Raw genomic sequence first — 12,500 nt, forward strand, 5'->3', positions numbered from 1 at the left:
TGGCAACTAAAGTCAGATTGCAGCCATGGCTGATGCCAGTGTTGCATGTCTGGCCCATTTAAGAGTACCCTTGAAGCATCAGGCAATATAATATGCTTCAAAAGACCTGTTGAGTGAAGGAAAACCAAAATCGTAGTTGGTGCCTCCTGATTGGCTTCCGTTTTGGTGGCATGTAAAATGCATCATCCAAACCTGGTTGATGCCAGCGTCCCTTGATGGGCTCCCATGGCAGTGTCATATAAAAAGCAATATCCGAACATGGTCAATGCCAGGTATACCTGACTGGGTCCCGTACCAGTGGCACACAAAAAGCACCATCCAAATGTGGTCGATGCCAGTACCCTTTGTATATATGTATGTACATAAATATAATTAAGGATTTAGCAAAAAGTTGCTTCAACGCATACCGAAAATTTAGAAATGGGCAAAAAGAAGAAAAATAACGAAATCAAACAGTCTACGATTAACTATGTATGTCTTTCTGGATTAGAATTATACAAATTCATTTCCTTTATCGGCATAATATTTTGAGAATTATAAATTTGAAAATGCTAAAAAAATAAAGGGTAGGTTTTTTTTTAGCATTTTCAAATTTATAATTCTCGAAATATTATGTTGATGAAGGAAATGAATTTATAATTCTAATCCAGAAACGCGTCCATAATTAATCGTAGACTGTTTGATTTCGTTATTTTTCTTCTTTTTGCCTATGTGAGTCACAAATATTGTTGTCTGTGGAGTCATATTTTGTAGATAAAAGAATTTGCTGTCTTTTGGCTGCTCTTTCTAAATTTTCGGTATGCGGTGAAGCAACTTTTTGCTAAATCCTTAATTATATTTATAATTATATAAAAATACTTTTTGTACAAGTTTTTACCGATAATGGTACTTTCCATACTAAAACTACTTGGTAAAATTTATTAATTATTAAATTAATAATTCTTTACCCTATATCTGTCCGACGAACGGCAACGCGAAACTCAGAGTAACAGGTTTTGTGGAATTTTCTGCTGCTTTAAATAAAGCATATTACTCTACCACTGGTATTTGAGTACTCTTTTTTCCACCTTGTTTCACATTTATGTGTTTACTCCGGTATATATATATATATATATATATATATATACTTTGACTCCAGACCTTCTAAGGTCTAGTCACTGACCATCATCGTACTCAGCTATGGGGTCTTTTCATTTCCGAGGCCTGTTTTGTCAGATTTTTCTAGTTAACTAATAATTTGAAACTTCGTATACTGGTAGAGTGTCTCAAAAGGAAACACTAGTTTCAACTTGTTTATTTGAGAAAAATGTATTTTATAACTTTAAGGGTAGATTAAATCTGCGAATTTTAACCAATCGTATTGTTTGTTTTCATTTGAAATAATTAACTGCATTATCTTAGTGTGACGTAGAAAGCTATTTGTGACGTAGACAGCTGTGCGTAGGTCTGTGTTTTGTGTTTTTATAGAAAACTTTGCATGATATTGTAGTACTATTGTGACTATATTGCTAATAATGGAATCTATGTATTGTTTTTCTAGTATTAGCGTTATTAATAATAATATGAATGATGATGACTACAGTGCATTATTGTGCACAAGAACTGGGGATGAGCCACAGTGCAGCTGTGGATTACAACAATTATGTGCGAGAAATATGCGCGCATGACTTGCTAATGAACCCAGTTAATAGGTGGTCCTGGAAAGATTGTCGAGATAGACGAGTCAGTCTTCTCTAGGAGGAAGTTTAATCGAGGAAGGGTGTTACCTCAGCAATGGGTATTCGGTGGAGTGTGTCGTGAGACCAGGGAAGTTTTCCTTTATGCAGTACCTTCTCGCAATCGCGACACACTCGAAGAATGCATCCGTCACTCGATCCTCCCAGGTACCACTATATTTAGTGATCTGTGGAGGGTTTATTCGCATATTCCAGAGATCGAGGGATATATTTTCGACATAGAATGGTGAACCACAGCGTTGAGTTTGTTAACTCCGTTGACAAAACACACACCCAACAAATAGAGAGCACTTGGGCGTGTTTAAAACGGGGTAACAAGCGGCGTTGTGGTACACATCGTTCTATGATTGACTCGTATCTCTGCGAATTCATGTGGCAGCGCAGACACGAGAAAAGTGACCTTTGGGAGAAATTGCTGGCATGCATTAGAAATTTCTCCAATAAGTTAATCCTTTCTGCCCAAAATACACCCCTCATAGGTTTCAATCGAATTGTAAAATAATCATAAATATACACTAGTTTCATTTGAACTGGATTTATTAGCAGATCATGTGTGCCTATTCCTCGCACGTAAGTGTTATAGGCCACAACTGCATTGTGGCTCATCCCCAGTTCTACTAAGGTTGTGGGTAACCACAAGTTATTTTTTTCTTTTTTTTGTCCAGCTTCTTCACATTCTGCGTAACAGTTTGTTTCCGCAGTGATCAATTCAAATAAGTATGCTGAAAAATTGTTAATAACAAAAAATTGTTGATAAAAACATTTTTAAAGTTTTTACAACATTATGGTGTAAATTATATTGTTGCCTCTTTCAGTTTCTTCAGAATCACTGCTTTCCCCTTTCATTCTTTTAAATATATTTGTGTAGGAATTGCCAATTTCTTCTTCATGCCTTACTTACAATTCTTAGTGCAGGTTTTTTCCCTGCTGCCGGGGTTGATAGATTAAGTACCCGTTGCTTACTGGGCACATTGTAATCGACTGGCCACTTCCTCCAAAATTTCGGAACTTCTCCCTAGACTACCAAAAAAGTAAATTAAAAATTGATTCAATCACTGTTTGTATCTTTCAATGACTCTTCTCTGTATTCTTTGCATTTGCATCACTAATTGTAATATCCTGCTTGCATCTATGTATCATGCTTCCAAATGTATTACACACCTGTTGTACAATTGCAGTGCTGCCATGGACTCTTCTTCTATTCTTTGCATTTGCATCACTAATTGTAATATCCTGCTTGCATCTATGTATCATGCTTCCAAATGTATTACACACCTGTTGTACAATTGCAGTGCTGCCATGGACTCTTCTTCTATTCTTTGCATTTGCATCACTAATTGTAATATCCTGCTTGCATCTATGTATCATGCTTCCAAATGTATTACACACCTGTTGTACAATTGCAGTGCTGCCATGGACTCTTCTTCTATTCTTTGCATTTGCATCACAAATTGTAATATCCTGCTTGCATCTATGTATCATGCTTCCAAATGTATTACACACTGTTGTACAATTGCAGTGCTGCCATGGACTCTTCTTCTATTCTTTGCATTTGCATCACAAATTGTAATATCCTGCTTGCATCTATGTATCATGCTTCCAAATGTATTACACACCTGTTGTACAATTGCAGTGCTGCCATGGACTCTTCTTCTATTCTTTGCATTTGCATCACAAATTGTAATATCCTGCTTGCATCTATGTATCATGCTTCCAAATGTATTACACACCTGTTGTACAATTGCAGTGCTGCCATGGACTCTTCTTCTATTCTTTGCATTTGCATCACAAATTGTAATATCCTGCTTGCATCTATGTATCATGCTTCCAAATGTATTACACACCTGTTGTACAATTGCAGTGCTGCCATGGACTCTTCTTCTATTCTTTGCATTTGCATCACAAATTGTAATATCCTGCTTGCATCTATGTATCATGCTTCCAAATGTATTACACACCTGTTGTACAATTGCAGTGCTGCCATGGACTCTTCTTCTATTCTTTGCATTTGCATCACAAATTGTAATATCCTGCTTGCATCTATGTATCATGCTTCCAAATGTATTACACACCTGTTGTACAATTGCAGTGCTGCCATGGACTCTTCTTCTATTCTTTGCATTTGCATCACTAATTGTAATATCCTGCTTGCATCTATGTATCATGCTTCCAAATGTATTACACACCTGTTGTACAATTGCAGTGCTGCCATAGACTCTTCTCTGTATTCTTTGCATTTGCATCACTAATTGTAATATCCTGCTTGCATCTATGTATCATGCTTCCAAATGTATTACACACCTGTTGTACAATTGCATTGCTGCCATACACTCTTCTTCTATTCTTTACATTTGCATCACAAATTGTAATATCCTGCTTGCATCTATGTATCATGCTTCCAAATGTATTACACACCTGTTGTACAATTGCAGTGCTGCCATACACTCTTCTTCTATTCTTTACATTTGCATCACAAATTGTAATATCCTGCTTGCATCTATGTATCATGCTTCCAAATGTATTACACACCTGTTGTACAATTGCAGTGCTGCCATGGACTCTTCTTCTATTCTTTGCATTTGCATCACTAATTGTAATATCCTGCTTGCATCTATGTATCATGCTTCCAAATGTATTCACACCTGTTGTACAATTGCAGTGCTGCCATGGACTCTTCTTCTATTCTTTGCATTTGCATCACTAATTGTAATATCCTGCTTGCATCTATGTATCATGCTTCCAAATGTATTACACACCTGTTGTACAATTGCAGTGCTGCCATGGACTCTTCTTCTATTCTTTGCATTTGCATCACTAATTGTAATATCCTGCTTGCATCTATGTATCATGCTTCCAAATGTATTACACACCTGTTGTACAATTGCAGTGCTGCCATGGACTCTTCTTCTATTCTTTGCATTTGCATCACAAATTGTAATATCCTGCTTGCATCTATGTATCTATGCTTCCAAATGTATTACACACCTGTTGTACAATTGCAGTGCTGCCATAGACTCTTCTCTGTATTCTTTGCATTTGCATCACTAATTGTAATATCCTGCTTGCATCTATGTATCATGCTTCCAAATGTATTACACACCTGTTGTACAATTGCAGTGCTGCCATGGATTCTTCTTCTATTCTTTGCATTTGCATCACTAATTGTAATATCCTGCTTGCATCTATGTATCATGCTTCCAAATGTATTACACACCTGTTGTACAATTGCAGTGCTGCCATGGACTCTTCTTCTATTCTTTGCATTTGCATCACAAATTGTAATATCCTGCTTGCATCTATGTATCATGCTTCCAAATGTATTACACACCTGTTGTACAATTGCAGTGCTGCCATGGATTCTTCTTCTATTCTTTGCATTTGCATCACAAATTGTAATATCCTGCTTGTATCTATGTATCATGCTTCCAAATGTATTACACACCTGCTGTACAATTGCAGTGCTGCCATGGACTCTTCTATTCTTTGCATTTGCATCACTAATTGTAATATCCTGCTTGCATCTATGTATCATGCTTCCAAATGTATTACACACCTGTTTTACAATTGCAGTGCTGCCATGGATTCTTCTTCTATTCTTTGCATTTGCATCACTAATTGTAATATCCTGCTTGCATCTATGTATCATGCTTCCAAATGTATACACCTGTTGTACAATTGCAGTGATGCCATAGACTCTTCTTCTATTCTTTGCATTTGCATCACTAATTGTAATATCCTGCTTGCATCTATGTATCATGCTTCCAAATGTATTACACACCTGTTGTACAATTGCAGTGCTGCCATGGACTCTTCTTCTATTCTTTGCATTTGCATCACTAATTGTAATATCCTGCTTGCATCTATGTATCATGCTTCCAAATGTATTACACACCTGTTGTACAATTGCAGTGCTGCCATGGACTCTTCTTCTATTCTTTGCATTTGCATCACTAATTGTAATATCCTGCTTGGATCTATGTATCATGCTTCCAAATGTATTACACACCTGTTGTACAATTGCAGTGCTGCCATAGACTCTTCTCTGTATTCTTTGCATTTGCATCACAAATTGTAATATCCTGCTTGCATCTATGTATCATGCTTCCAAATGTATTACACACCTGTTGTACAATTGCAGTGCTGCCATGGACTCTTCTTCTATTCTTTGCATTTGCATCACTAATTGTAATATCCTGCTTGCATCTATGTATCATGCTTCCAAATGTATTACACACCTGTTGTACAATTGCAGTGCTGCCATGGACTCTTCTTCTATTCTTTGCATTTGCATCACTAATTGTAATATCCTGCTTGCATCTATGTATCATGCTTCCAAATGTATTACACACCTGTTGTACAATTGCAGTGCTGCCATGGACTCTTCTTCTATTCTTGCATTTGCATCACAAATTGTAATATCCTGCTTGCATCTATGTATCATGCTTCCAAATGTATTACACACCTGTTGTACAATTGCAGTGCTGCCATGGATTCTTCTTCTATTCTTTGCATTTGCATCACTAATTGTAATATCCTGCTTGTATCTATGTATCATGCTTCCAAATGTATTACACACCTGTTGTACAATTGCAGTGCTGCCATGGACTCTTCTATTCTTTGCATTTGCATCACTAATTGTAATATCCTGCTTGCATCTATGTATCATGCTTCCAAATATATTACACACCTGTTGTACAATTGCAGTGCTGCCATACACTCTTCTTCTATTCTTTACATTTGCATCACAAATTGTAATATCCTGCTTGCATCTATGTATCATGCTTCCAAATGTATTACACACCTGTTGTACAATTGCAGTGCTGCCATAGACTCTTCTCTGTATTCTTTGCATTTGCATCACTAATTGTAATATCCTGCTTGCATCTATGTATCATGCTTCCAAATGTATTACACACCTGTTGTACAATTGCAGTGCTGCCATGGACTCTTCTTCTATTCTTTGCATTTGCATCACTAATTGTAATATCCTGCTTGCATCTATGTATCATGCTTCCAAATGTATTACACACCTGTTGTACAATTGCAGTGCTGCCATGGATTCTTCTTCTATTCTTTGCATTTGCATCACAAATTGTAATATCCTGCTTGCATCTATGTATCATGCTTCCAAATGTATTACACACCTGTTGTACAATTGCAGTGCTGCCATGGACTCTTCTTCTATTCTTTGCATTTGCATCACAATTGTAATATCCTGCTTGCATCTATGTATCATGCTTCCAAATGTATTACACACCTGTTGTACAATTGCAGTGCTGCCATGGATTCTTCTTCTATTCTTTGCATTTGCATCACAAATTGTAATATCCTGCTTGTATCTATGTATCATGCTTCCAAATGTATTACACACCTGCTGTACAATTGCAGTGCTGCCATGGACTCTTCTATTCTTTGCATTTGCATCACTAATTGTAATATCCTGCTTGCATCTATGTATCATGCTTCCAAATGTATTACACACCTGTTTTACAATTGCAGTGCTGCCATGGATTCTTCTTCTATTCTTTGCATTTGCATCACTAATTGTAATATCCTGCTTGCATCTATGTATCATGCTTCCAAATGTATTACACACCTGTTGTACAATTGCAGTGATGCCATAGACTCTTCTTCTATTCTTTGCATTTGCATCACTAATTGTAATATCCTGCTTGCATCTATGTATCATGCTTCCAAATGTATTACACACCTGTTGTACAATTGCAGTGCTGCCATGGACTCTTCTTCTATTCTTTGCATTTGCATCACTAATTGTAATATCCTGCTTGCATCTATGTATCATGCTTCCAAATGTATTACACACCTGTTGTACAATTGCAGTGCTGCCATGGACTCTTCTTCTATTCTTGCATTTGCATCACTAATTGTAATATCCTGCTTGGATCTATGTATCATGCTTCCAAATGTATTACACACCTGTTGTACAATTGCAGTGCTGCCATAGACTCTTCTCTGTATTCTTTGCATTTGCATCACAAATTGTAATATCCTGCTTGCATCTATGTATCATGCTTCCAAATGTATTACACACCTGTTGTACAATTGCAGTGCTGCCATGGACTCTTCTTCTATTCTTTGCATTTGCATCACTAATTGTAATATCCTGCTTGCATCTATGTATCATGCTTCCAAATGTATTACACACCTGTTGTACAATTGCAGTGCTGCCATGGACTCTTCTTCTATTCTTTGCATTTGCATCACTAATTGTAATATCCTGCTTGCATCTATGTATCATGCTTCCAAATGTATTACACACCTGTTGTACAATTGCAGTGCTGCCATGGACTCTTCTTCTATTCTTTGCATTTGCATCACAAATTGTAATATCCTGCTTGCATCTATGTATCATGCTTCCAAATGTATTACACACCTGTTGTACAATTGCAGTGCTGCCATGGATTCTTCTTCTATTCTTTGCATTTGCATCACTAATTGTAATATCCTGCTTGTATCTATGTATCATGCTTCCAAATGTATTACACACCTGTTGTACAATTGCAGTGCTGCCATGGACTCTTCTTCTATTCTTTGCATTTGCATCACTAATTGTAATATCTGCTTGCATCTATGTATCATGCTTCCAAATGTATTACACACCTGTTGTACAATTGCAGTGCTGCCATAGACTCTTCTCTGTATTCTTTGCATTTGCATCACAAATTGTAATATCCTGCTTGCATCTATGTATCATGCTTCCAAATGTATTACACACCTGTTGTACAATTGCAGTGCTGCCATGGACTCTTCTTCTATTCTTTGCATTTGCATCACTAATTGTAATATCCTGCTTGCATCTATGTATCATGCTTCCAAATGTATTACACACCTGTTGTACAATTGCAGTGCTGCCATGGACTCTTCTTCTATTCTTTGCATTTGCATCACTAATTGTAATATCCTGCTTGCATCTATGTATCATGCTTCCAAATGTATTACACACCTGTTGTACAATTGCAGTGCTGCATGGACTCTTCTTCTATTCTTTGCATTTGCATCACTAATTGTAATATCCTGCTTGCATCTATGTATCATGCTTCCAAATGTATTACACACCTGTTGTACAATTGCAGTGCTGCCATGGACTCTTCTTCTATTCTTTGCATTTGCATCACTAATTGTAATATCCTGCTTGCATCTATGTATCATGCTTCCAAATGTATTACACACCTGTTGTACAATTGCAGTGCTGCCATGGACTCTTCTTCTATTCTTTGCATTTGCATCACTAATTGTAATATCCTGCTTGCATCTATGTATCATGCTTCCAAATGTATTACACACCTGTTGTACAATTGCAGTGCTGCCATAGACTCTTCTCTGTATTCTTTGCATTTGCATCACAAATTGTAATATCCTGCTTGCATCTATGTATCATGCTTCCAAATGTATTACACACCTGTTGTACAATTGCAGTGCTGCCATAGACTCTTCTTCTGTATTCTTTGCATTTGCATCACTAATTGTAATATCCTGCTTGCATCTATGTATCATGCTTCCAAATGTATTACACACCTGTTGTACAATTGCAGTGCTGCCATGGACTCTTCTTCTATTCTTTGCATTTGCATCACTAATTGTAATATCCTGCTTGCATCTATGTATCATGCTTCCAAATGTATTACACACCTGTTGTACAATTGCAGTGCTGCCATAGACTCTTCTTCTATTCTTGCATTTGCATCACTAATTGTAATATCCTGCTTGCATCTATGTATCATGCTTCCAAATGTATTACACACCTGTTGTACAATTGCAGTGCTGCCATGGACTCTTCTTCTATTCTTTGCATTTGCATCACTAATTGTAATATCCTGCTTGCATCTATGTATCATGCTTCCAAATGTATTACACACCTGTTGTACAATTGCAGTGCTGCCATGGACTCTTCTTCTATTCTTTGCATTTGCATCACAAATTGTAATATCCTGCTTGCATCTATGTATCATGCTTCCAAATGTATTACACACCTGTTGTACAATTGCAGTGCTGCCATGGACTCTTCTTCTATTCTTTGCATTTGCATCACTAATTGTAATATCCTGCTTGCATCTATGTATCATGCTTCCAAATGTATTACACACCTGTTGTACAATTGCAGTGCTGCCATGGACTCTTCTTCTATTCTTTGCATTTGCATCACTAATTGTAATATCCTGCTTGCATCTATGTATCATGCTTCCAAATGTATTACACACCTGTTGTACAATTGCAGTGCTGCCATGGACTCTTCTTCTATTCTTTGCATTTGCATCACAAATTGTAATATCCTGCTTGCATCTATGTATCATGCTTCCAAATGTATTACACACCTGTTGTACAATTGCAGTGCTGCCATGGACTCTTCTTCTATTCTTTGCATTTGCATCACAAATTGTAATATCCTGCTTGCATCTATGTATCATGCTTCCAAATGTATTACACACCTGTTGTACAATTGCAGTGCTGCCATGGACTCTTCTTCTATTCTTTGCATTTGCATCACAAATTGTAATATCCTGCTTGCATCTATGTATCATGCTTCCAAATGTATTACACAGCTGTTGTACAATTGCAGTGCTGCCATGGACTCTTCTTCTATTCTTTGCATTTGCATCACAAATTGTAATATCCTGCTTGCATCTATGTATCATGCTTCCAAATGTATTACACACCTGTTGTACAATTGCAGTGCTGCCATGGACTCTTCTTCTATTCTTTGCATTTGCATCACTAATTGTAATATCCTGCTTGCATCTATGTATCATGCTTCCAAATGTATTACACACCTGTTGTACAATTGCAGTGCTGCCATGGACTCTTCTTCTATTCTTTGCATTTGCATCACTAATTGTAATATCCTGCTTGCATCTATGTATCATGCTTCCAAATGTATTACACCCTGTTGTACAATTGCAGTGCTGCCATGGACTCTTCTTCTATTCTTTGCATTTGCATCACAAATTGTAAGATATCCTGCTTGCAATGTATCACACACCTGTTGTACAATTGCAGTGCTGCCATGGACTCTTCTTCTATTCTTTGCATTTGCATCACTAATTGTAATATCCTGCTTGCATCTATGTATCATGCTTCCAAATGTATTACACACTGTTGTACAATTGCAGTGCTGCCATGGACTCTTCTTCTATTCTTTGCATTTGCATCACTAATTGTAATATCCTGCTTGCATCTATGTATCATGCTTCCAAATGTATTACACACCTGTTGTACAATTGCAGTGCTGCATGGACTCTTCTTCTATTCTTTGCATTTGCATCACAAATTGTAATATCCTGCTTGCATCTATGTATCATGCTTCCAAATGTATTACACACCTGTTGTACAATTGCAGTGCTGCCATGGACTCTTCTTCTATTCTTTGCATTTGCATCACAAATTGTAATATCCTGCTTGCATCTATGTATCATGCTTCCAAATGTATTACACACCTGTTGTACAATTGCAGTGCTGCCATGGACTCTTCTTCTATTCTTTGCATTTGCATCACAAATTGTAATATCCTGCTTGCATCTATGTATCATGCTTCCAAATGTATTACACAGCTGTTGTACAATTGCAGTGCTGCCATGGACTCTTCTTCTATTCTTTGCATTTGCATCACAAATTGTAATATCCTCCTTGCATCTATGTATCATGCTTCCAAATGTATTACACACCTGTTGTACAATTGCAGTGCTGCCATGGACTCTTCTTCTATTCTTTGCATTTGCATTACAAATTGTAATATCCTGCATTAAAATTGATTTTCTCTTTATTTGGTTTTGTTTCTGTTTTTGTTTACATTGTGTGCATGCCTTGTTATGGTTTATGTTAGGGTTAGAGCTATGGTCTAGAATTGGCAACAGATAGCATACTAAATTGTAAATGGCCACGTTTACTGTATGCTAAACTGGCACTAGAGATTTAATGAAACCGTTTACCTATCGGAATTTAAGTCATGAAAGGGTTAGTTAGCATTGTCAACACACTTCACATTTCTCTGTTTCTGTGGGCCATGAAATAAAACACTAGATAAGGAGTGGGTCAATATAGTTGACATTATTTCCTCCTATAAAATTTTGGCTATGTACCTTCTAAGAAATTCTTATTTGTATTAATATAAAGTGCGAGCAAGAGAACATCTGCAGGCTTCCTAAACTGTTAATGTGAATGTAGATGATGTCTTTTTCAACTTGTGTAAATTAATGTCTGATGAGAATGTGATTCCATGTAGAAGCTGCCATTCTGGAGATAAATGATTGGCTAAAATATTTAGTTAAAGGGTTCTAGCTGTGTGAGACATGTTAAAGATGATGATGTGGGCTCAGTTTGATATAGTTTACAGCTTTACTAATTCACAGGAATAGTAGTAGGTGTTAGGGGGTTTTTTCCCATGTTTTATTTGAACAATTTGGCGGATAAAGGGGCTGTATCCTTGCTTTTGCATTCCTTCTGAGACAAGAGCTGTGCCTTCAAAACTGGTAAGATTGACGTAGTTGATCTTGAATAAAATGTGTGGATAGCTGCAGAGGAAATAACATGGACAAGGGAAATTCAGAAGATGACAATCTGGTAAGAAAGAATTTAATGCTTAGTTGCAGGTTAATTACATGCTACGTAATCTTCGAGCCTTTTGTCGCTAGATGCTGTAACATGGTTTGTATCCAATATAGTAGTACCACCACTATGCGATAATGGCCTGAAATATGTGGTACCAGTGTGATAAAATAAGATAATGCCACAGCATAACAACATAACTAT

The 12,500-nt window shown here is 36.9% G+C and overlaps 1 protein-coding gene and 1 long non-coding RNA gene across 2 annotated transcripts in view; one reads left to right on the forward strand and one right to left on the reverse strand.

Moving 5' to 3' along the window:
- The window catches only part of LOC115209664 (protein mono-ADP-ribosyltransferase PARP14-like), a 730,077-nt gene that overhangs the window by 656,662 nt on the left and 60,915 nt on the right, over positions 1–12,500 (forward strand). The window lies entirely within an intron of this gene.
- Positions 8,160–12,500, reverse strand: part of LOC118765980 — a 16,606-nt gene continuing 12,265 nt past the window's right edge. The window contains exon 3 of the long non-coding RNA XR_005001892.1: positions 8,160–8,172. This is a non-coding gene — a long non-coding RNA (uncharacterized LOC118765980). The remainder of the gene's footprint in view (positions 8,173–12,500) is intronic.

This window comes from Octopus sinensis, linkage group LG1 (genome assembly GCF_006345805.1).
Source record: "Octopus sinensis linkage group LG1, ASM634580v1, whole genome shotgun sequence".
NCBI lineage: Eukaryota > Metazoa > Mollusca > Cephalopoda > Octopoda > Octopodidae > Octopus > Octopus sinensis.